The following is a 24,831-nucleotide window of genomic DNA, read 5'->3' on the forward strand; positions in this document are numbered from 1 at the left end:
CTCCTAAGATCACACCCCCCTTACTAAGCTCACTCCCCAAGCTTCTAGAATTTGCTAAACTAAAGCCTAAAGATGTTTTTACAAAAGAGGTGTCTCATGTTTCCCTCTAAGCACCTTTCTAAACATTATTCTATATTATTTACAATTTAAAAGAAACTATAAAGAGAGATATTTAATATGAAGCCTATTATTTGAGAGTTTGTAGACTTCTTTATCTTTAGGCTTGATCTTCTCTTTGATTTCTTTTAATTTGTGAGAAGACTACAAGGAAGAACTTCAAATGTGTAGGTGAAAATCCTCTTCCTTCATTAATAAAATCCTCTCCTAGTGGATATCCATCACAACTGTTCTCTGTTTTCTGTCTTCACTGATTCTATTTTCGGTCATCATGCTTGTCCATTTCTTTGTTTATGTGAAGCATCTACGAGTACGAGCTCTATATATCTATTCTATGTAGAAAATATGATCGTGCAAAACCAGTTGCATCGTTGTTGCTTCGTTTTTTTTATTTGTGTAACCTAATCGGTGATTCTGGATTTCAATTTTGTTTAACATCTGCCTTTGTTTCTAAAATAAAAAATAAAAATATTAGTCGCATTCTCACTGGTTCTTCATGAAGGATGGTTGCAACTATGCACGCAAAGATAAACCGAAGAAAGTTGGACAAGCTTAACATCATTAAGATCTGGTAATGGTTACTTGTACGTTTTTTTCCGTAGCCTAGAGTAGCGAGCCGCCTAGAGTCCTATACATTGCCAACTAAAGGAGCTGATATATTATTTTTTTTGTTTCTTGTACTTGTTTTGTAGCGAAGAGATTCTGAACCATCGGTTCCTATGGCTCTTAGACTTTCTGGAATTCTCATGGGTGCTCTCTCATTGATTCAATGCTATCTTCAGTTTCAATTTCTATTTCAGTTAATAGGTAGAAATGTAGCATATCTCCGCGTGGAGTGGTGATTGTGTATGAGAGAAAAGTGAAGCTCCTTTATGGTAAACTTTGAATCCCTATTTTCATGATTAACGTAACATTAAAATGTTGAAAGTCTTTTTCAGCGCACAGCGATTTTATCTGAATTTTTTACTTTTAGTTTTTAATTCTATCTTTTCTTTTTTCTCGCAGATGACGTGACCCGTTTACTGGTACGAAGCTCAACTTGGACATTTTCTAAGAATTCAGTTTTTTTCTTTCTTTTTTACATTTTTTTTCACTATTGGTACAAGGTTGAGATAAACAAAGCATGGAAGGTGAAGATTGCCCCAGATCCAACATTGCTCCTCAAGGAAGAGGTCCAAGCACGAGCGCACATGCAAGCCCACCAAAGGGTAGATTTGGGTCAACCACTAGATTTATGACCAAGAGGATCCAAGAAGACATTCTTTTACATGTTCAAATGCCATAAACTTTAGTGTAAAGTAGACTTTAATTTCTTGTCAAAATTAGCATAGGAACTTTATTTGTAATTTTTCTTAGAATTAATTTTGGCACTTAAAACACCAACCTAGGTAAACTTAGAGTTTATAAAAACCTCTAAATTTACCAAGGCTGGTCTAGAAAGCCCATGGAGGGGGTGAGCATACAAACTAGACACACCCCTCCCCCTTGTGCGCATTTAAGCGCCACTTTTGGGAGGGAATTCATTTGAATTTCCCTCCCCTTTCTTATGAATTTCCATCCCTCTAAACACTATAAATAAGAGGGCTTGTCTCATGTATTTGCAAGATTAATATAATAGAGAATTGCTGCCAAATTTGAGCCAATATCACTACTTGTCAAAAACCTCCCAAGGTTAAACTATTGATCTTCAATTCTCACCTCACCAAAGAGAGATGGCCTCACCACTCTCATTCCATACCTAGCATGCACCTCCAAGGCCACCACACCTCCTAGGAGGGCCTTGTCCGTAAACTTCCATAGAGCTTCCGCAAAGATCACCAACATTCCTCCAATCATGAAGGCACTCTTCTATCATTTGGTATCATGAGGTATGGTTCTTCAAGAGCTAAGTGTGCCTTCTTCTTTTCATTTTAATTTTTGTGTTTGATTCTCGATTCCTTGTTGTTCATCACTTCCATATTGTCTTGCTATTTTTAAATTTTCGTTTTGAATTGGTGTGCTGTTTGGAAATTCCAATCGGTGCATCTTGTTCAATTGTTCTTGAGCAATCCTAGTGCAATTTTGTGTAGGATTCCATATAGTTTTGTGTTGTTGTTCTGTTTTTGGTTTATTTTAGTCTTTATTGCAATTTTAATCGGTTCATATTATGTTCATTTTAGTCATTTTGATTTTTGAATCCAATTGTGTTTTGTCAAGTCATGTTTCTCCTAAATTGTTATCAATTCCATGTAGTGTTGTTTTTTATAATTTTGGTTGCTTGATTTTAAATTTGAGTCCAGATTTATAATTTTGTGTTTGATCCTTTGGGGCATTTTAATTTTTAGATTTGAGTTCATGGTTGAGTGGTAGATCCACACAAGTTCTCATACATCTCTTCTATTGTGTTTTTGAAGTTTCTTAAAACTGTTTTTAATTCCAGAATTATGATTCCTCTATTTTGATTATGTGTTGATTGTTTTTTGCTTATGAAATCAAAATTCGTTGGAGAAAAATTGTGAAATTCTGGATCTAAATAGGTTGATGTGTTAAAAAAAAGAAAAAAAAAGTAAGTCAAAATTCAAAATAGAAAAAAAATGATAAATCAAATGAAAAAAGTGTGCATTCTCGCACGAACAGAAACGATAATTTGGCAACAAATTTGAAAATTTATCACAATTAATTGGTGTGATTCCAACGCCAAATTTTTTCTTAGATCTTGAACTGCTTGTGACTTGAATTTCAAATTCAAAATATACAACTCAACATAAATATTTTAAGTCACGCATTTTGTGCCTCAAAGTTCCAGTAGTGTCATTCCTTAGGTTCAATTTGTGTGCCACCTTTTATTGAGTGCCTTATTTGTTTGATTGTCATATTCATTCAATACTCTTTCAAGTTGTGTCATATAATTACTCCCTTTGTTGTTGTCCTATTTCAAATTGAATTGTTTCTTTGCTTTAAATTTGTTGACCTCTATTGTTGGTGCAAGTTTTCAAACTGGTGCTTGGTTAAGTTTGGAATTAACCTTTGTGGTGAGTCCATTACTACTTAGTAGGTACTGTTTTGAAGATTTAAATTGACTAAACTTGAGAGGTTGAACAAGGGTCCTGCAGCAAGTGAGTTTACAAAAATACACAAAAAGTGGATGCCATTAAAAAGAGTCACAGCAAGAAGGAGTACCAAAAGCAAAAGAAGTGCATAGAATAGGAATTCTAAATTTTACTTTTGTAGTCCAATTTCCATTGTATTTCTTTTGAATTGTAATTGCATTAAACCTTGATTAATTAGTGGAATAATTAGGTATTAGAGGGTGAGTGTGTCTTCAATGGCTCTAAGTGTCTAGAAGCCTCACCTTAGGATATGTCTAGCTTTAAAGCTTTCTAGTTAGTAAATTTTAATTATGTTTAGTTAATTGCTTGCATTATTTACTTGCTTTGTTTTGATTAATTGCTTTGCACTTTATTGCATAAAATTGTGTCTTTCATTCTTAATTGTGATATAAGTAAATTACTTAGAAAAAGATTTGTGAAAAGTCTTGAGGGATAGATTTTGGCAAGGAAAGACTTGGTACTTAAGAGATCCTAGTGATCCACCTCTCTTTCCTGGAAAGCTACCTTCATTACTCTCCTTGTCTTTTTTGGGGTAAAATACTTACAACAAATAGCTTTAACCATGTCTTCTCATTCTTGTCATTCTAATGAAAGTGAAGGAAAGTCTATCAAATCTCTTTTGAAAAAAATAGCACAAGACATTCAAGCACTTTTGATGGCAAATTCATGGAGCTCTTCTCGGAATCATGATCAAAGGGTGCGGAAGCTATGGATTGAGATGTGCAAGATCCTCCTAGGAGCTATGGTGATCTTGAAGGTGCATGATGTGTATGGAAAGAGGGAGGTTCGGCCAGCCCTATGGTAGGTGATGAAGATGAAGATTAGATCCTAGAAACTAGGGAAAAGCAAAGTATGGCACAATGTTGGCAGCATAACTTTACTCTCATTAATCTTGAAAATACAAGAGCTAGGCATCTCCTTTTATAGGCTAAGGAGGCCGTAATTCTTAAGCTAAGTGCAAATGAAATGCTAGCTAAATGTAATGTAAATGTGAAGCACATGGGTGCACATGGCACATGGGTGCACATGGGTGCACATGGTCCTTTATTAGTAAAGGCTTCTAGAAACCTTTAGCTAATCAAGGTTAATGCTTCCTTAATTCTAATGTGCAGAAAATTAAACAATTGTCCACATGGTTATGCTATTTACACCTTATTAAAAGCTAAACTACACTTTATGGGCCTTCACGGAATATGTGCTATTAGGCGTTTTCCCATTCATAGCTTGATCCAAGTCTTCTTGTTTTAGACGCTCTTGGCTTGGTCTTAGATGCTCCTAGCTTGATCTTAGATGCTCCTAGCTTGGTCTTAGACGCTCCTAGCTTGATCTTAGACGCTCCTAGCTTGATATTTAGACACTCCTAGCTTGGTCTTAGATGCTTGGCTTGGGTCTAGACGCTCTTGGCTTGGGGTCTAGACGCTCTTGACTTGGCTCTTGCCTTTCATGGAAGGTTGTGCTTGGCCCTCTTCCATCATCCCCTCCCTCTTGAAAAGGATTTGTCCTCAAATCCAATGCTTCTTCTTCATCATCATTATGTGGATGTATGTGGCTGGATGGTGTCCATCATCTCCTCCTTCTTGAGAAGATCTATCCTCAGATCTTCAGGCTTGATCTCGAATAGCAGCCTCTTGCTTTGAGAAGCATTTGAATTTGGAGCCAATTCCTAGTCACAAGGGAAGTGTGACTTGGTTTCTATTTTTGGCACCTCCTAAATCTATACCTACACCTTCTTTTGTGTCACATGGAAGGTGTGACTTAGCTTTATACATTTGCACCTCTTATATTTATATCTACACCTCCCTTTATGTTCTACTAAAAATACTCAAAAGTAATTACAAAAGAAAGACATCCAATGATGCTTAGTTTATCCATATCTTCTATTTGTTGGGCTTGAGTTGAAGCTTGAACTTGTATTTGGGCTTGGGCTTGGGCTTTTTCTATCATGGGTTTGGGCCTCTTCCATCATCCCCTCCCTCTTAAAAAGGATTTGTCCTCAAATCCAATGCTTCTTCTTCATCATCATTATGTGGATGTATGTGGCTGGATGGTTTCCATCATAAGGCGCATACACTCTTTCAAATCGTTCCAAGAGACCACGGGAGGTCTCTTGTTATATCAAATGTCCATTACAATACTATGCCACCATTTCATGGCATAATCTATGAACTCTAAAGAGGCTATTTTCACCTTTTGGTCCTCCTCAACCTCATAGGCTTTAAAAATTTGTTCACATTTAGCCTCCCACTCTAAATACAAATTAGGATCACTATCACCACTAAAGCTAGGTACTTTTACAAAAGAAAATAGAGGCTTTGCTTCTTGGTGATGTCCTTGTTCACGGTGGTGGCTTTCTCCATGGGAATGATGATGATGCCTCTTTCTTCTATAATCCTCTCCATGGCCGTGAGCATTGGAAGAATCTTTGGAAGAATGCCGAGAAGAATGATGTTTGCCATGAATGGAATGTGAAGATCTTTCTTGTTTCAATTCAACTTTTGCTAATCTTTCTTCCAGTCTTTTTATAGCTTCATCTTTGAGAACATAAGCCTTATGAGTAGAATGGGACTTGGAAGATTCGGCACTTGAATATGTATCCATTTTACAAAGAAAACAGCAAACATAGCAAACAATATTAAGAAAAAAAAACAAGGTTAGCAAAAAGAACAAATATAGAGATGTACTGAAAATTAAAAGTCACTCAAGTCACTCCAAGAAAGAATACTTCCCTCAACCAATCTGCTCTTGAGGTCTTGTAACTCTCAAATGAAATATGTCAAAGCAAAAACACTCTTTCTCAAAGCCAATACACCACAAAACTTTAAAGAACAATAAAAGACAAGCAAGAAAAGGTGTAAACAAGAAAGGCTATAGCAAAAGGAATACAAGATATATGACAAACTCAAAGAATAGTGAAGAAAAGACAAGCAAGAAAATAAGGTACTCAATTAAAGGATGGCACACAAAAGAAACCTAAAGAAAAGCACTAGAATAGATGAAGAAAACAAAAAACAGAACTACTGGAATTTTTTTTTTTTTATATAAACTGTGCGTGACTTTACAGATTTATCTGGAACTGTATAAAGCAAACTGGATTATGAAATTTAAACCACAGAAAGTTCAAGATCTTATCTCAACAATGGCACTGGAATTACACAAAAACAGTAAGCCAATTAATTGTGATAAAATTTGCAAAATCACTGCCAAATTACCGTATTTTTTTCGCCAAAATTACACACTGGACGTATTTCATTTATCATTTTTTTTGTACTTGGAATTTTGATGTACTTCTTTTTTCTACTTTTTTATAACACTTTGAAGAATTCAAATCCAGAATTTCAGAGATTTCCAGTAAGCAAAGAAATTTCAATAAATCGAAACAGTTAGCATGTTTTCAAGAAAACAGAGGAAACCTAACTGGAATGAAAAATAGAATTAAGAACTTCAAAAGACATAATAGAAGTGATGTTTAAGAATTTGTATAGGTCTATTACACAAGTATGAACTCAAAAACAAAAAGAAAAAGCACCAAAGGATCAAGAAAATAAACACATAAAACTGTACTCAAAACAAAATCAAGAAACCAAAATTATCAACAAAAGGACTACATAGAATTGATAACATTTTTTGGAGAAACATGACTTTGACAAAACTTATAAGGATTTGTACCGCCCAGGTAATCGGAATTGATGACGTGGCAGCAAGCTATAATATAGGCGTGTTGAACGGGACACCTGGCTGGCAAAAGGGAAGGAAGTCGGGGCCTCGTGTAGTCGTCAGTCGTTAAGTTGGCGTGCCCCGATCTCTAGCATACCTAAACCAGCGGTCACCAAGTTTGTGTCGTAGTCGCCGGATGTGAACCCAGGCGACAAGGCGATCGGAGATCGTCTAAGGAGGACATCGCCGAAAGATCAGGAAAGCTTGTTCCAGGCTTTCGAGGCGAAGGATGAAGTTGTCAGATGGTCATTCCCTAGCTGGCCAGAGGTTGAGGTCAGGGAACAGCTTACCATAACATGCACAGTGAAGTAAGTGAAGTAGAATATAATGGCGGTCGGCGAGACCACAGGGAAGGTGTATGTGATGACACCCGTACTCGCCACACAGAAGAGATCGTGCTCCAAGGCAGCTATACACTGAGTTGCTTCCTGCATAGGTAAATTAGTCGAACATCCTGAGGAGTAAGAAGTGACGCTCAAGCAGAGGATGCTCCAGATGGTGACACGTGTACAGCTGGATGCGAGCCATGTGTCCAGATGTGTAACTGTCAGGAGAGAGAAAGCGCACAGGTATATAAGGGATCCTAACGAACTTCTGAGGTACGCGCGTTTTAGAATACTTCTTTTACACTTGCGAGAACTTGAGTACGCTGAGAGAGAACATTGCACGGTTCCTGAAGTTCTTAGTTTTCCTCTTAGTATTTTGGTGATTCAGTCGTTGACTTGAGCGTCGGAGCGTGATCGGCCGCAGCGGCGCCATTCTGTCTTTTGCAGGTTCTTGAGGTGAATCAAGGTGAAGGACGGGAGCTAACACGGTGCAAAGTCGATCCAGAGGAAGCTACCTTTGACGAGGCAAGGCTCTCGCGTTCTGGTCAACAGGCAGGATCATCAGGCGCCCACCGTGGGGCCGTGTAAAACCTGTCCCCATCCACAGCGTGAGTTCTTGGAGTTTTCTGCAGTTTCTGTGTGGTTGTGTGCTGGTGCAACCATTTTCCACCGTTCATTCAAGCTTTTGCTCGGTGAATTCGTGTTTTCCACCGTTCGTTCGAGTTTTGTTCGGTGAATTCGAGGTTCCTACCATTCGTTTGGGTTTTAATCGATAGTGTGAGGTTTTCCACCGTTTGTTCAAGCTTTCAATCGGTTTTCTTGGAATTTCTTGCTGTTCGCGCGGTTTTCAATCGGTTGTTCGGTGCTTTTCTCGTTCGATTGCGTTTCTGGTTAGTGCATCGGGAGCTTGCTGGAGAAGCGGCAGTTTCGTGGTGAAGTTGCAGGTTTCTGTGAAGGTTTCGGCGTCCGAATCTATCGGCGTGCTGTTGCAGTTGCGTTTGCGGAGGTTTTAGGGAGTTTGAGAGTTTCTAACCGGTTAGTTGTTGGATTGATCGTTGCTGAAGGAGGTTTTGTTCGTCGAATTTTGGTTTGCTGAGTTTTCATGAGAAAGATGAGAAGCAACCGTTGAAGTCCAGTTGTGCCAGTTGCTGCTGAAGGCGCCATGACCATGGCGCAAATGATGGAGATCATGCGTGCGCTGCAGGCGAATGTGGAGGCCTCGCGCATAGAGCAGGCAAAGATGCATGAGGACCTAGTCGCCTCTCAGGCCAAGAATGAAGAGCTCAGCAAAGTGACTGAGGAGTTGCGCCAAGCTCTTCAGGAGCAGAGAGGACGCCCGGTCGCTGAAGAGGTCGCACCGTCATCGCCACCTCGCGTTTTCCCTATGCCATTTGCTCAGGCGATCACAGACACGCCTATCCCTGCGAGCGTGGTACCTGTGAAGGCTACTTTCACCGGCGTGGAGGACCCTGAGGCACATCTCACCACGTTCCACACGCAGATGATGCTGTCAGGAGGCTCGGATGCTGTATATTGCAAAATGTTTGTGAGCACGCTCCAGGGAACAACGCTGGAATGGTTTGTGAGCTTGCCTACAGGTCACATAACCAATTTCCAGCAGTTTTCGAAGCTTTTCGTCGAGCAGTACATTGTGAACAAGGCGCCACCTAGGGTGTCTTACGACCTGTTCGACATAAGGCAATACCAGGGAGAGTCCCTCAGGGACTATCTGAATCGTTTTGGAGCACAGATGGTCCGCTCGCCTGCGCAAGACGAGGAGATGCTGGTATACGCCTTCAAAAAGGGCGTGCTGCCGGGACCTTTCTGTGAGGCGCTGATCAGGGCTCACCCCGCCACGTTTGCTGAGGTTAGGCGACTTGCGGTGGCCCACATCGCCGACGAAAGTGAAGTCGCCGAGAAGAGAGGGAGCGTGGCCCCTGCTAGGCCACGCGCCCAGACCAGGATCCAGCCACAGAGGGTGCTGGAGACAGCGGCGGCCAAGAGGGATCAAAGGACTCGCCATCCTTATGATCCAAGGAAAAACGAGGGAAGGGGCCCAAGGCGCCCCAGGGAGTACAATCGCCCGCCAAAGCATAAGTTTGTCATGGGGTTGGCGGATCTGATCGCCATTCCCAACATAGCGGCCAGGCTTAAGACACCTGAGAAAGTGGGCGACAAGGTGTTAGGACCAAAACCAGACGCCTGGTGCGAGTTCCACCAGAGTTTTGGTCACACCGTTGATTCGTGTTTGGCACTGGGATATCAGCTCGACGACCTGGTCAAGAGCGGTTTCTTGAATGATTACCTGCTGGACAGGAGGACTGGGGGCGCGTCGAGCTCCCAGCCGGCGGGTGGTGAGGCTCAGCAGCATGAGATGCCCACTCATGGAGAGATCCACACCATCGCAGGAGGTTTCTCGGGTGGTGGATGCACCGCATCACAGAGGAAGAAATATGCAAGGTCTGTGATGACGGTGGACATGTTCGAGGACCACTCGCTAGATGTGGACATTACGTTCACAAGAGAAGATCTCAGGGACGTTGTGCCTCATGACAACGATTCCATAGTTATCTCGCTTGTCACAGCGGGAAGGAAGGTCCACAGGGTACTGGTGGACCAAGGAAGCTCGGCAGATGTGATGTTCTGGCCGACTTTCACACAGCTGCAATTACCCCTTGACCAGCTGAGGCCCTATGGAGGGTGCTTGTATGGGTTCGCTGGCGATCAGGTGGAGGTCAGGGGGTACATCGAGTTAAGAACCTCATTCACGAATGAGGCGGGCTCGAGGACGGAGAAAATCAAGTACCTCGTCGTGAATGCTCCCTCAGCATATAACATTCTGTTGGGAAGACCAACACTCAACAGAATAGGAGCTGTGCCCTCGACCAGGCACATGAAGGTGAAGTTGCCGTCTATGGAGGGGGTGGTGATCACCATCAAATCTGACCAGAAGGAAGCAAAGAAGTGCTATGAGAATAGCCTGAAGAATAAGAGGTCGGTAAGTTACATCACGACCACCCCGCCTCCCGGTGTGAAGCCCAGGCCGACGGCGATGGAGGCGACCGCCGGCAGCGATGTCGTCATGGTAGATGCTGAAGTAGGGGGGAGAACGCCGATCGGGAAGAAGAGGCGAGGAACCGCCCAGAGGAAGCGAGGGAACTAGGAATCGCCAGGGCGGTGATCGCCAGGGAAACCAGACCCAAACCCGTCGAGGAGTGGCTCGAAAGGGAGATCGGGGGAAAGGTCTTCAGGTTGGGAAGATCTTTGGAGGCTGAACTCCAAGACCAGATTGCCAAGGTGATAGAGCGGCATCTGGATGCTTTTGCATGGTCTGCTTCAGACATGCCCGGAATCGACCCCGACTTCTTGTGCCATCACCTAGCAATGGACAACCAGGTCAAACCAGTACAGCAGAGAAGAAGGAAGTTTAACGAGGAGAGGAGGCAGGCGATCAGGGATGAAACACAGAAGCTCCTTGCCGCAGGCCATATCAGGGAAGTCCAGTACCCTGAGTGGTTGGCCAATGTCGTGCTGGTAAAGAAAAGCAATGGGAAGTGGCGCATGTGCGTCGACTTCACTGACCTGAACAAGGCTTGCCCAAAAGACTCGTATCCTTTGCCAAGCATAGACGCCCTGGTCGACAGCGCTGCAGGGTGTAAGTTGCTGAGTTTCCTGGACGCCTTCTCGGGGTACAACCAGATAAAGATGCATCCCGTGGATGAAGAGAAGACCGCCTTCATGACCGAGAGATCGTGCTACTGCTACAAGATGATGCCCTTTGGGCTGAAGAACGCGAGCGCCACATACCAAAGATTGATGGATAGAGTACTTGCACCAATGCTGGGAAGGAATGTGCAAGCGTACGTGGATGATATGATCATGACCTCGCCGGAAAATAGCAAGCACGTTGCGGACCTGGAGGAGTTGTTCACCACAATCGCCAAGTTCAGGTTAAAGCTGAACCCCGAGAAGTGCATTTTTGGCGTGGAGGCAGAGAAGTTCCTTGGATTCCCCTTAACTGAAAGAGGAATAGAGGCAACTCCTGATAAGTGTGCTGCCATCTTGGCGATGAGGAGCCCGGCTACCGTGAAAGAGGTGCAGCAACTTACAGGTCAGATGGCCGCCCTGTCTCGTTTCGTGTCGGCTAGCGGAGAGAAAGGCCATCCGTACTTCCAGTGTTTAAGGTGAAACAATAAGTTTGCCTGGACGAAGGAGTGTGAAGAGGTCTTCGTCAAGCTTAAAGAGTACCTGGCGAGCCCGCCGGTTTTGTGCAAACCGTTGGTGGGAACCCCTCTCAGGTTGTATTTTGCTGTGACTGAGAGGGCGGTGAGTGCGGTGCTCGCCCAAGACCAAGACCAGACTCAGAAGCCTATTTATTTCGTCAGCAAGGTGTTGCAAGGCCCGGAGGTGACGTATCAGGCCTTGGAGAAAGCTGCACTGGCTGTGGTATTTTCGGCGAGGAGGTTGCGCCACTATTTTCACAGTTTTACAGTGCTGGTGATGACCGACTTGCCCATCCAGAAAGTCCTGAAGAAGCCTGATGTAGCTGGGAGGATGGTGAAGTGGGCGGTGGAGCTGTCGGAGTTCGACATCAAGTATGAGCCCCGAGGTCCGATCAAGGGACAGATTTTCGCCGATTTTGTGGTCGAACTCTCGTCAGAAGCAGTGCGAGTTGAAGGGGATGATTTTCGTTGGGTGCTCTCGGTGGACGGATCGTCGAACCAGCAGGGTAGCGGTGCTGGAGTCATTCTGGAAGGGCCCAACGGCGTACTGATAGAACAGTCCCTGAGGTTTGCCTTCAAAGCCAGCAACAATCAAGCAGAGTACGAGGCGTTGATCGCCGGAATCTTGCTGGCCAAGGAGATGGGAGCTATGGTGCTTATGGCTAAGAGTGACTCGTTATTAGTCACGGGACAAGTAACAGGCGAGTTCCAGGCCAAGGATCCACAAATGGCGGCTTCCTTGGAGTACGTGCAGGAATTGAAGGGTTCCTTTGTCTCGTTTGAAGTAGTGCATGTGCCCAGAGAGCAGAATGCCCGAGCAGACTTGCTAGCTAAGCTCGCCAGTTCGGGAAAGGGGGGTAGGCAGAGGACGGTGATCCAAGAAACTCTGAAGACGCCTAGAGCATTTGTGGCAGACCACCTGGTTCTTCAAATAAGCATGTCGACGGAGAAAGCGGCGAGGAGTCACAGGTCTTTGACTCAGGAGACCTTGAGATCGCCGAGAATAAGAGCATGTCGGGGGGAGAGGGTGAACATGACGCAGGTCTGCGCTACGCATGAGCCAGACACATGGATAACACAGTACCAGCGATGCCTGGCAGACGGCCTTCTCCCGCTGGATCCGACGGAGGCTAGGAAGATAAAGAAGAACTCCAGCAAGTTCACAATGATTGATGGCGAGTTGTATAGGTTTGGGTTCACACACCCACTCCTGGAATGTGTGCACAGAGAAAAATGTACAAGAATTATGGCTGAGCTCCATGAAGGGATATGTGGAAGTCACGTCGGGGGTCGAGCTCTGGCTACAAGAACCCTCCGTGCAGGTTACTACAAGCCAACAATGAGGGAGGACTGCAAGAGGTATGCACAATGTTGCAAGCAATGTCAGCAGCACGCCGATTGGCACAAAGCGCCTCCAGAAGAATTAAAGTCGATTTACAGCCCTTGGCCGTTTCATACGTGGAGAATTGACATCCTGGGACCTTTCCCTTTGGCGATCAAGCAAATGAAGTACTTGGTGGTGGCAATTGAATATTTCACCAAGTGGATCGAAGCAGAACCAGTAGCCCATATCACCGCACACAAGATCGAGAACTTTGTATGGAAGAACATTGTGTGCCGGTTCGGTGTGCCTAAACGCCTAGTGTCAGACAACGGGACTCAGTTTGCAAGTCACCTGCTGAAGAAGCTGTGCGAAGAGGTGGGAATTCAGCAGGTGTTTGCATCCGTCGAGCACCCTCAGACAAACGGCCAAGTAGAGTCCGCCAATCGGGTCTTGCTAAAAGGCTTGAAGAGAAGGCTAGAGAAAGCCAAGGGATCTTGGGCTGAGGAGGTACCCCGCATTGTCTGGGCGTACCACACCGCCGAGCAGTCAGGAACCCATGAGACCCCGTTTAGCCTGGTCTATGGATGCGACGCAATGATTCCAGTGGAAATCCAGGAGAGCTCGCCGAGATTCCAGCACTTCGTAGCGGAACACTCGAATGAAGAAATAAGGTTGAATCTGGATTTGCTGGATGAGGTCAGGGAGGAGGCGAGAGTAAAAGCCGAGGCAGTGAAAAGGAGGATCGAACGAAGATACAACTCGAAGGTGATGCCAAGGCAGTTTAAAGAGGGCGACCTGGTGATGAGGAAGGCCCACCAGTACGAGATGGAAAACAAGTTATCGCCTAAGTGGACAGGACCATTCAGAATAACCGAGGCGTTCGGGAACGGTGCCTACCGCCTAGAGACATTGGAAGGAGGGGCGATTCCTCGCACTTGGAACGCCACACACCTCAAGTTATATTACAGTTAAAGCTTTGTAAGTAAAAAACAAACACGAAGAGATCTGCAAGCTTTCTGCTAAAACAGTTTGAAGGGGGCACTCTTTTTTCCCTAAGGAGGGTTTTTAATGAGGCCACCCAATAAAAGAAGAGTTTTCAAGCTTAAAGTTTTTGAGTTTGCATGCATGTTTGTGTTGAAAGCTTGTAGAAAGGTGCATACTCTCATTTAAAGTTTTAAAGTCCCCATCGTTTTTCGGCGATCGGCGGCACAGTTAAAGTTTTAAAGTCCTCATCGTCTTTCGGCGATCGGAGGCACCAGCAATGATTAAAAGACCTCAACGCCCTCGCGCGTCCTGAGGCGAGAAAGAGATAAAAGTCCTCCTCGACTTTGTGCGAGTGCAGGCGAGAACAAATTAAAAGTCCTCAGTGCATCCAGGTAAGAGGAGATGTAATCCCTGGGCAAAGTAGAGGCACTAGATAAAGACCTTCTCGCCGTCGAGCGAGTTCAGGCAAGATAAAGACCTTCTCGCCGTCGAGCGAGTTCAGGCAAGATAAAGACCTTCTCGCCGTCGAGCGAGTTTAGGCAAGATAAAGACCTTCTCGCCGTTGAGCGAGTTCAGGCAAGATAAAATCCTTCTCGTCTTGAACGAGTTCAGGTATGGTGTAAAGGGTGGAAGAAGTTTAAAGGATGGCTGGGGTAGGTTCAAAGAGAACACCTAGCTATCCGGCTTATTGTTCTAAAACTCAGGGAGGTAGAGAAGGATCCGAAAGGCGCCTCTACCCCCAGATGAGGGAACAATAGCCAAGTTATGAAGGCAAAAGGAAGCTTACATCGCCAGGACCCTATGGCGATCAGAAGAAGTCCAGGCGATGACAGGAGTAAGGGCCCATTTCGATGGAGCAGATCAGGTGAACTGTACCTTAAATAATCAGTTTGGTTTGAAACTTGTTGTTTAGTAAGTAGTTTCACGCTGAAGTTCATTGCCTTAAGTTTGCAAGTTATATTAAATATCATCATTTGAAGAATAATAAGTTGCTCGAGTTTTCACTTTGAGTTAACAATTGACGAGTAGATATAAGATTGATAGTTTGCTCGAGTTTGAAGCAGTGAGTAAACGATTGAGCCCGAGGAATCGCTAAGTTAATTTGTTTAAAGCGATTTCTACAAGGAAGAGCGAAGTAAACAGAGAGACAAGGTGCAAAAGCGGAAGAAGTTATAATAGAAGCAGTATCAGTTCAAATGCATAAGAAGAAAAGAAAAATTATTACAAGTAAAGATCAGGCAAAAAGAAATAGGCGTTGAATCTCAGGAAATAAATGATGGAGGGAAGCGATTAATCTTCAGAAGGCACGATCTTCCCATCCACCACTTCGTTGCATATTGACACCATGGAGAGGTCGAGCTCGGGGTACTGGCAAGCAACTTGCTCCAGGGCGGCGTCGAACCCGACGGCAAGGACTTGCGCGGAGCTTTGCTCGAGCTCTTCGGTTTGCTGCTTGAGCTCCTCGGTTTGTTGCTTCAGCTCGTCAGCTCGTTTCTTCAGTTCTTCAGTTTCCCCACGAGCTTAAGGTCTTCAGCAACCTTCTTGCCTTCATCCCGCGCCTGGGCCAGCTCTGCAGCAGTTCTCTTGTTTTCCTCTCGAGCCTTGGCGAGCTCATCCACGGCGTCGTCCCTCTCCTTCTCAACCTTTCCAAGGAGAACCTCCCGATCAGCCGACCTTTTTTCAAGGTTCTCTACCTTGGCTGCATCCGCTTTCATTGATGCCTCCAAGTTGGCCACCTTGAGCCTGTAGGGAACCAGCTTACTCTCCAGCTCGATTTTCTCTTGAGCTAGGAGGTGCAGTTTCTGGCGCAAATCGGAGGCCTCCTTGCGTGCGACCCTCAGCTCAGCACTCATGGCGTCCTCCACCCTTGAGTGATCGATCTCTGCCATCATCAGATTGCAAGACAGTTTTTCTGCCTCAATCCTTATCAGGCGATTCTCCTCCTGGAGTGTTGAGATCTCATCCTGAAGCTTTTTGTTTGAGCTCTTCACAGCCTTTGTTATGATTGAGGGGAGGTCCTCTGCCATCATCTTGAGTTTGGCTGTGAAGGGCCCCCAGACTTCTTTGACCAAGGGGGGAAGGCTTGCAGCTGCTGTTGGTGGAGGTGCTGAAGGAGCCTGGTGCTGACTTTCACCACCACCCTCTTGAGTTGGTAGAGCGAGGGGGGCTTCCTGGCGTGGTGGTGAAGTGGGGGACTCGGTTATGAGTATCAGCGAGTTGTGGGCACCTTCATCCCCACCTGGTGCGGCTCCAGCAATCGAGGTGGTTGAAGGAGGACCCTCTCCAGCAGATACAAACGGCGTGGAGGCACTAGGAGGGTTCTCTATGAAGTTGGGCTCGCTGCCTTCAACCACAGGGAGCGCGACCGCCAAGGGTGTTGCTTGGACTGGTAGTGTTGGAGCTGGGGGAAAGGGCGGTGTTGGAGCTGGGGGAGAAGGCGGTGTTGGTGTTGGGAGAGCGGGTGGTGAAGAAGGTGCCACCCTTTTTCTTTTGGTGACAAGGCCGTCCTCAGTCGCCTCGTCACCCTCATCCTCTTGAACCACTTGAGGGGTTTTCCTTTTTGGTTTCCTCAAGATGAGCTTTTTTCGTTGAGGGGCGGGCAATGTCTCTGGAGGAGCTGGACCTTGAGGAGGCGATCTGCCCTGGGCAGCGACGATCTCCACCACCGAGTTGGGCACGGTTTGGGAACCCGTCGCCAACTTATGAGTTCGGGCGAGCGCCCTCAGTTCAGCTAATTTGCCTTTGCCCAACATGAAGTCTGCACAGGGTAAAAATAGACAAGTAAGCACAAGAGCAAAGGCAAACTATACGAGTATGTGTGTGAATAATGCAAACAAATGGCGCATGAATTAAAAACCAAGTCCAGTACGCAACAAGCAGGACGCCCGATGGTAGATAACAGAGATGCGAAATCAGTCCCAACACAAAACGAAAACCTAAGTGTCGAGGTAAAGGCTAACCTATATGAGCTTCGAGTTGGCCCTCGGAGAACTAGAAGGAGATTATTGAGGAGGTGGGAAAGGTGATGTTGGCGGCTGCTACTTTCTTCCAAAAAAGGCATAGATCTTTGTCTAGCTCGCCCATGTTGTCAGGACTTCTGGGCCTCCTAAAGCTCTCTTTGGCGTCTTTGTTCCCCTTGTGTACCCAGTACAAGGGGAAGCCGTCGAGTAGGGAAGGATCTTGGTCGTTGGCACACACCTTCACGAATTTTCCTTTCCAATCTTTGTAAGATTGCTGGAAGATGGAGAGGATTAACCTCCCAGCAATCCCGTTCAGGCTAATTCAGAGGCGGTCTCCTGGATTCTTAGCTTCAAAAAGGAAGAGGAAAACGTCAACCGAAGCTGGCAATCCCAGGTGTGCGCACATGATCTGAAACGCCCTTACGAACGCCCAGTTGTTGGGATGAAGCTGGGCGGGGGCGATATCGAGCTCGGTTAATAATTCCCTCTCGAAGCGAGTGAAGGGAAGTCGGAGCTTCACCTTCTTGAAGAACGTCGCGTAGAGGAAGCAGAACAGCTCGCCGTTGTTCGCTTTATCGTCGGCGCAGATCGGTTCATCCGGGTGGCAAGGCAGCACGGCCATTTTGCTGTCATGCTCCTTATGGAATGAGAGCTCGGATTGGTCCCCTTTCCTTAGTCGGTGCACGCCCAACTCTGTGTTTATGGAAGAGGTTTCTTTCAACAAAGCTGAGGTGGCCCACGGGTAGAGCTTCTTGTAGTCTTGTGTGGGAATGGAGGCTCCTCCGGCGACTGGTGGAGTTGCCTGAGCGAGATTGGAGTGAGAAGTTGCAGGCCTCTCAGCCTGGGTAGAAGGAGCACCAGATGCTCGTGGTAGGTTATGCGCTTGGGGTGGAGGGTTTCGCGATGGAGGAGGAGGGTTCGCGGTGATTTTCGTGCGAGCCATCGCAGGAACTACAAAGGAAAAAGGAAAAAGGATGAACAAAGGTTACAGAGAACGACTCGATTGTGGACGAAGAATGGAGAACGAACGAACGGGAGTTCGTTGTGACGAATTTAATGGAAGACGAAGCCCTAAGTTACGAGAGGGAAGAAGAGGAGGAAACAACCCAAGCGTATGCACCAGACAGATAATGGATGATGCGAATCGGTTAAAATGCAGCAGATATCAACAGAAGAAGTAAAAGAGGTACCTTTCGATGATCAGATGAGCGTTGAAGGGAGTTGGACATTGAGAGAGTTGAGGAGCGTCGTGGGTTCACAGAGAAAACTCAGAGCGTTTGAGAATGCAAAGAGATGATGAAACAGTGGAAATGAAAGGGTTTAAGGGTTTTTCAAACGTTTCTGGAAGCGCAAACGACAGCGGAAGATGACCGTTGATGAAGCCACGTGTCGAGCGATTGGAAAAAGGGGTTTGGTGGAGCGTCAGAAAAGCAGAGGGTACGAACGTTTGGAATTCCGTGCCAAGCGCCACGTAGATCGGCAGTGATGTGACCTCTTAGTCTTTTTGCTGGACAAGTCTTCGCTTAAGACTGGGGGGCTTGTGTACCGCCCAGGTAGTCGGAATTGATGACGTGACAGCAAGCTATAATATAGGCGTGTTGAACGGGACACCTGGCTGGCAGAAGGGAAGGAAGTTGGGGGGCTCATGTAGTCGCCAGTCGTTAAGTTGGCGTGCCCCGATCTCTAGCATACCTAAACCGGCGGTCACCAAGTTTGTGTCGTAGTCGCCGGATGTGAACCCAGGCGACAAGGCGATCGGAGATCGTCTAGAGGAGGACATCGCCAAAAGATCAGAAAAGCTTGTTCCAGGCTTTCGAGGCGAAGGATGAAGTTGTCAGATGGTCATTCCCTAGCTGGCCAGAGGTTGAGGTCAGGGAACAGCTTACCCGAACATGCACAGTGAAGTAAGTGAAGTAGAATATAATGGCGGCCGGCAAGACCACAGGGAAGGTGTATGTGATGACACCCGTACTCGCCACACAGAAGAGATCGCGCTCCAAGGCAGCTATACGCTGAGTTGCTTCCTGCATAGGTAACTTAGTCGAACAGCCTGAGGAGTAAGAAGTGACGCTCAAGCAGAGGATGCTCCAGATGGTGACACGTGTACAGCTGAATGCGAGCCACGTGTCCAGATGTGTAACTGTCAGGAGAGAGAAAGCGCACAGGTATATAAGGGATCCTAACGAACTTCTGAGGTACGCGCGTTTTAGAATACTTCTTTTACGCTTGCGAGAACTTGAGTACGCTGAGAGAGAACATTGCACGGTTCCTGAAGTTCTTAGTTTTCCTCTTAGTATTTTGGTGGTTCAGTCGTTGACTTGAGCATCGGAGCGCGATCGGCCGCAGCGGCGCCGTTCTGTCTTTTGCAGGTTCTTGAGGTGAATCAAGGTGAAGGACGAGAGCTAACACGGTGCAAAGTCGATCCAGAGGAAGCTACCTTTGACGAGGCAAGGCTCTCGCGTTCTGGTCAACAGGCAGGATCAGGATTCAAAAATCAAAATGACACAAACACAATGTAATAACAACAAGAAAACAACAAGAAATACTCAAAAATAAACCTAAAACAGAAAGGTAACAACAAGAATGTAAAGTTCTTGAATTAAAAAGTGCAAAAACAACTCAAACACAAACAAGAACAAACCTAAGATTCATGATACCACATGATATGATTCCAATAACACGATAGAGATATAATATGGACATGTTATTGATTCAACTTGAGTTGGAATATGATTAGGCGCTTTCTAAGAATTGGATCAATGTTCTTAACATTCAAGAACTCACCAAATCACAAGTAACCAAGCCAAACTCATATAGAAACCCATGAAAAGGCAAATGAACCGATTGAAATACAAAAGAACCGAATAGAAACATAAAAGAACACAAATGAACCAATTAAATCTCCATGAAACTCAATTAACAACACAATAACAACAAACTAAGAAGAACTACCGAATGAAAACACAAAACAAAACAAGATTAACCGATTGAAATTGAAAGAAACATCTAAGACATGTTTTAGGATTTGTTTTGGAATGAAAATGGATGAAGAAGATGAAATGAAATAGGAAACTTATGTGGTTGGAGTTCTTGGAGATGAACACACCACTTGAAGGATGTAAGGCTCCAAGATGAGTGTAGATGCCACCACTTGAGGTTCCAAGAGTGCACTCAAGATGAGACTAGAAGAGGAGAAGACACAAGTCTCTCAATCACTCACCAATTTGGGAGAATTTCAATACTCAAAATATCAAATCTATTATTTCAAGGACTCAAGTCCTCCTTTTATAGGAGAAAGGACCAGTCATGAGTTTACAAGAAGCTTACAAAGGAAGTTATCCAAGGTTGCCTTGCAACTCTTCCACTTCTAGCGCCTAAAGTGGAGAATGAAGGGATACCTTCTAGACTTTTCCTAATGCTAATGTCTAAAGATGCTTTACACAAGAGGTATCTTTAGGTTTCCCTCTTTAGCATCTTCCTAAACTCTATTCTATATTATTTACAAATTTATACAAAAGAAACTATAAAGAGAGATATTAATTGAAGCCCATTCTTGAAAGCTTGTAGTCTTCTTTTGGCTTTAGGCTTGGTTCTCTCTTTATTTTAATTCTTCTTTAATTTTTTAGAAGACTAGAAGGAAGAACTTTAAATGTTTGGGTGAATGGCCTCTTCCTTCATTGGTAAAATTCTCTCTTATTTGATCTCTATCAAGACCCTACTCAAAGAAAAGGATGCTCAATTTGCTTTGATACAAGATGAGTGGAAAATGATTAAAGAAATAGATGATTACGCCAAATCCAAAAAGAGTACTCATACATCTAGCTCTAGGGTGAATGATTCTTTTGGGGAACAAAACCTTAGAACTAATGACTATTATCAACCACCTCCTATGAGAGCTAGAAAAGAAAGACAAGAAAGTCCAAAGGAGGTTAGGGTAGAGCTACCTCATTTTTATGGAAAAGAAAATGTTGAAACATATCTAGATTGGGAAATGAAGGTAGAACAATTGTTTGCTTACCATAGAGTAAGTGAGGAAAGAAAGGTACCCTTAACCACCTTAAGTTTTCAAGGAAATGCTATGTATTGGTGGACTGTCCTTGAGAGAGAAAGGCGCCTTCATAAGGACCCTCCCATTACATATTGGAATGACCTTAGGGGAGCCTTAAGACGCCGCCATATTCCCCCCTACTACAATAGGAAGTCAATCGACAAACTCCAAGGACTTCATCAAAAAACTCTAAGTGTAGAAGAATATTGGCAAAAGATGGTGTTATATATGAAAAGGACAGGGATTAATGAAGAAAACCATACCACCATATCCAGGTTTTTAAGTGGTCTCAAACTTGAGATAAGAAACAAAGTTGAACTTTTACCTTATAGAGATTTAAATGACTTGATTCAATTTAGCATTAAAGTTGAAAAACAAATTTTGACAAAACAATCAAGTCAAAAACAAAGTTCATACTCTGTATCTTATGACAAGGATGAGTTCCAAAAGAGGGGAAGAACATATAAAAGAAACATCTCTAGAACCTTCCCAAAACCTATCCAAATACGAGCTTATCTCACACACTCAAGCTAGAGAAATTCAATGTTTAGAATGTCTTGGTAAGGATCATTTAGCATCTCATTGTTCCAATGAAAGATCTATGATCTTAAGGAACAAAGATGAATATAGTAGCCAAGAAGAAGAAACTAGTGAGAGTGAAGAAAATGAGATAAAAAAGAAAGGAATAGAAAAACCAAGTGAGGGGTTGTTTGAATCTAGAAAGAATGAGGAATATCTTACAACACCCCCTACAAGCATAGTGAAAAAAGAATCCTTAAAGGGGGATTGCATAAGTAAATATGTAGTAGTTTATTTTGATGACTACCTAAGACACCTTAGGGGAGTTTTCTTAGTGCTTAGAGTTAATAGTTTGTTTGCTAATAATAATAAATGTACTTTTTGTGTTAATAGTGTAGTGTTTTTGGGTTTTATAGTTAACAAAAATGGGGTACATGTTGACCCCGAAAAAATCAAAGCCATCCAAGAATGGCCAACACAACAAAATGTAGGAGATGTTAGGAGATCTCGAAGTCAATTCGGGGCAAGTGTTCAAATCTATTATGACATAACAGTCTATTCCTAATTTTTCAATAATAAAAGAAATAGTAGATAACAGGTGGGCAAGGAATATAAATTTTTTCCATATCCATGTCTATGATATATGAATAACAGAAAAAAAAACTCGTGTTATTTTAGTTAGGTATAAGTTTGACAAGAATAATATTCTACAACCAATAATTCATTGATTTTCAAACCAACCCATTTATTATCTATTATTTGATTAATTAAACCTTTATATTGGAAAGGGTGAACAGTCAAATGATTTGGCAATTTCTCACGGGGGGCTGAATCAAGATAATTTTGAATCAGAGTTTTTGATTTTTGTTCATCCTTTGTTGTAATAATATCTTGAGGTTTGCAACGATAACTTGGTATATCTACTATACGACCATTAACTAAAACATTTCTATGGTTTATGAATTGGCGGGCTTGAGGAATAGTCGTAGCCATACCCAATCGAAAAAGTATGTTATCCAAGCGCATTTCAAGTAATTGTAATAAAACCTAACCCGTTGATCCTCTAGCTTTTCCGAAGATACGAACGTATTTCAGCAATTGTCGTTCTGTAAGACCATAATGAAAACACAATTTTTGTTTTTCTTCTAAACGAATACGATATTGAGATTTTTTACTGAAGCACAATTGATTTCTAAGTTCGTTTTTTACTGTTGGTCTTTTACTAGTACGTCCTGGTAAATATCCCAGACGGCGTATTTTTTTGAAACGAGGTCCTCAGTAATGTGACATAAAAACTCCTTTTTTAAAATGAAAATCTTATAAATCAAAATGAAAAATAAACGAAATGAAAAATCTTATATATAAATGAAAGAAAGCGAAATCTACTAATGTTTTATAGTACAAAGAAGAATTAGACGAATTTATTCAAACTTTATTGTATTATATATAAAAAAATACAACAAAGTAGATTTATTTCTTGATTTTTTTTAGAGAGATCGAACTCTCCCAATTTTTTATTTCTAAAAAAGATATTATTAATTATATAAAAAACAAATTGAGAAAAAGTCGGTTATCGAACTCGAACCGATGACCATCGTATTTGCATTACGTAAATGAAATATACATATACAAAAGAATTTCATGGGATCTGAGTTATAAATTTTTAGTTCTTTATAACCAAATTCAAATTAATACAAATATAGAAAATCAAACCCAATATTTAGAATTTCTATAATTTATATGTTAGTCCATAACATAAAGTGTAAGATAATAATGAATATTAATATAATCTCTTTATCTAATATTCTAGATATATATATATTATTAAATTGATTGATTTCAAAAAGATTTTTGTAAATACTATGATTTTTTATAGTACATAGATTCGTTTGAGTTATATCAATTGCATATGAATAAATGGATTGTTTCTTTCTTTCAGCAAAATAAAAAAGAATGGACCATTCGAGTATTCAAAATTGAATGAAAAAATAATATAAGTAGGTACATAGAAGATAAGTAGATATGTGGTCTATATCTTTATATATAGAATTGTTAATATATAGATATTAGAATCTGAGTCAAGCAAATAAAGGTATCGAGGATAAATGAAATCAAATCAATTAAATTGGAGAGAAAAAAAAAGATTTTTAGTATTTAATAGAATAATATGGATTTAATGAATTCAAAAGTTTCCGCATTATTCTCACAATAGAAATGAAAAAATACATTATATTATAATCATATTCAAATATCAACAAAATTATGGGGATATGGCGAAATTGGTAGACATTATGGACTTAATTGGATTTAGTTTTGGTATGGAAACTTACCAAGTGATATTTTCAAATTCAGAGAAACCCTAGAATTCACAATGGACAATCCTGAGCTAAATCTTGTTTTCTGAAAAGAAAAAAAAAATTAAGAAAGTGATAATAAAAAAGGGATTTGTGCAAAGACTCTATGGAAGATGTTCTAACAAACGAAATTGACGACTTTTTTTTCTTGCATTAGTAAAATAAATCTTTCACAAAAATTCCAGGAATGGATTAAAGATAAACATTTAGAAACATATATATATATATATACTGAAATACTCTTTCAATTTATTACTATTTATTAATAAAAATCGATTTGTGATAAAAATATTAACAAATGAAAGATGTGAATCAAACCAATTCGAAGTTGAAGAAAAGATGGAATATTTCTTAATGAAATTATTCACTTTATCATAATAGGATAAAATCCTTGAAGAACTGATCCATCATATGAGATAAAGATAGAGTGTTGTTCTACATGTCAATACCGACAACAATGAAATTGAAAGTAAGAGGAAAATTCGTCGACTTACTAAATCATGAGGGTTCAAGTCCCTCTATCCCCAAAAAGCCTATTTCACTTTCTAATTTTTTTCCTATACCCTCTCTATCTTTAAGTCGTTATTTATGTGTTTTATTCGATTTATTCTTTTCAACTAAATTGGAATTTTTATTTTCATCAATTTCCTATCTATGCCCATATTTTTAGTTGTTTGATTTTCTTATATTTTTAGTTGTATAATTTGCTTATTTTTAGTTTTATTTTAATTATTTATTTATTTTTAGTTTTATTTTAATCGTTGAGTTTTTTTTCTAGTTTTATTTTGTTCTTAAATGATTGTAAGAACTTGAATATTAATTTGACTTGTGGGAAAAATATTAATCAAACTTTGTGTTTAAATATTAGAACAATGAAATGATATAGACATAGGTTGGAAAAGAAAATGTGTTGAATCCATATTCAAATTTAATTGAGATTGTGGTACATGAAAATTAAACAGGATGATTAGTTGGAACAAATAATGCAAGAATGTTAATAAGAAATGAGACTAATTAAGTCAAGTGTGTGTGAATCTTAAACAGTTGAGAGTTTCACTGATGAATTGATAGTTGTGGTTGCTAGATTTTTTATTTTATGTTACATCATAAAAGAGCATGAAAATGATTAAGGAATTTGTATTAATTCGAAACCCATGACCAGATAGCCAACTT

This window comes from Phaseolus vulgaris, chromosome 8 (assembly GCF_051622355.1).
Source record: "Phaseolus vulgaris cultivar YP4 chromosome 8, ASM5162235v1, whole genome shotgun sequence".
NCBI classification, from domain to species: domain Eukaryota; kingdom Viridiplantae; phylum Streptophyta; class Magnoliopsida; order Fabales; family Fabaceae; genus Phaseolus; species Phaseolus vulgaris.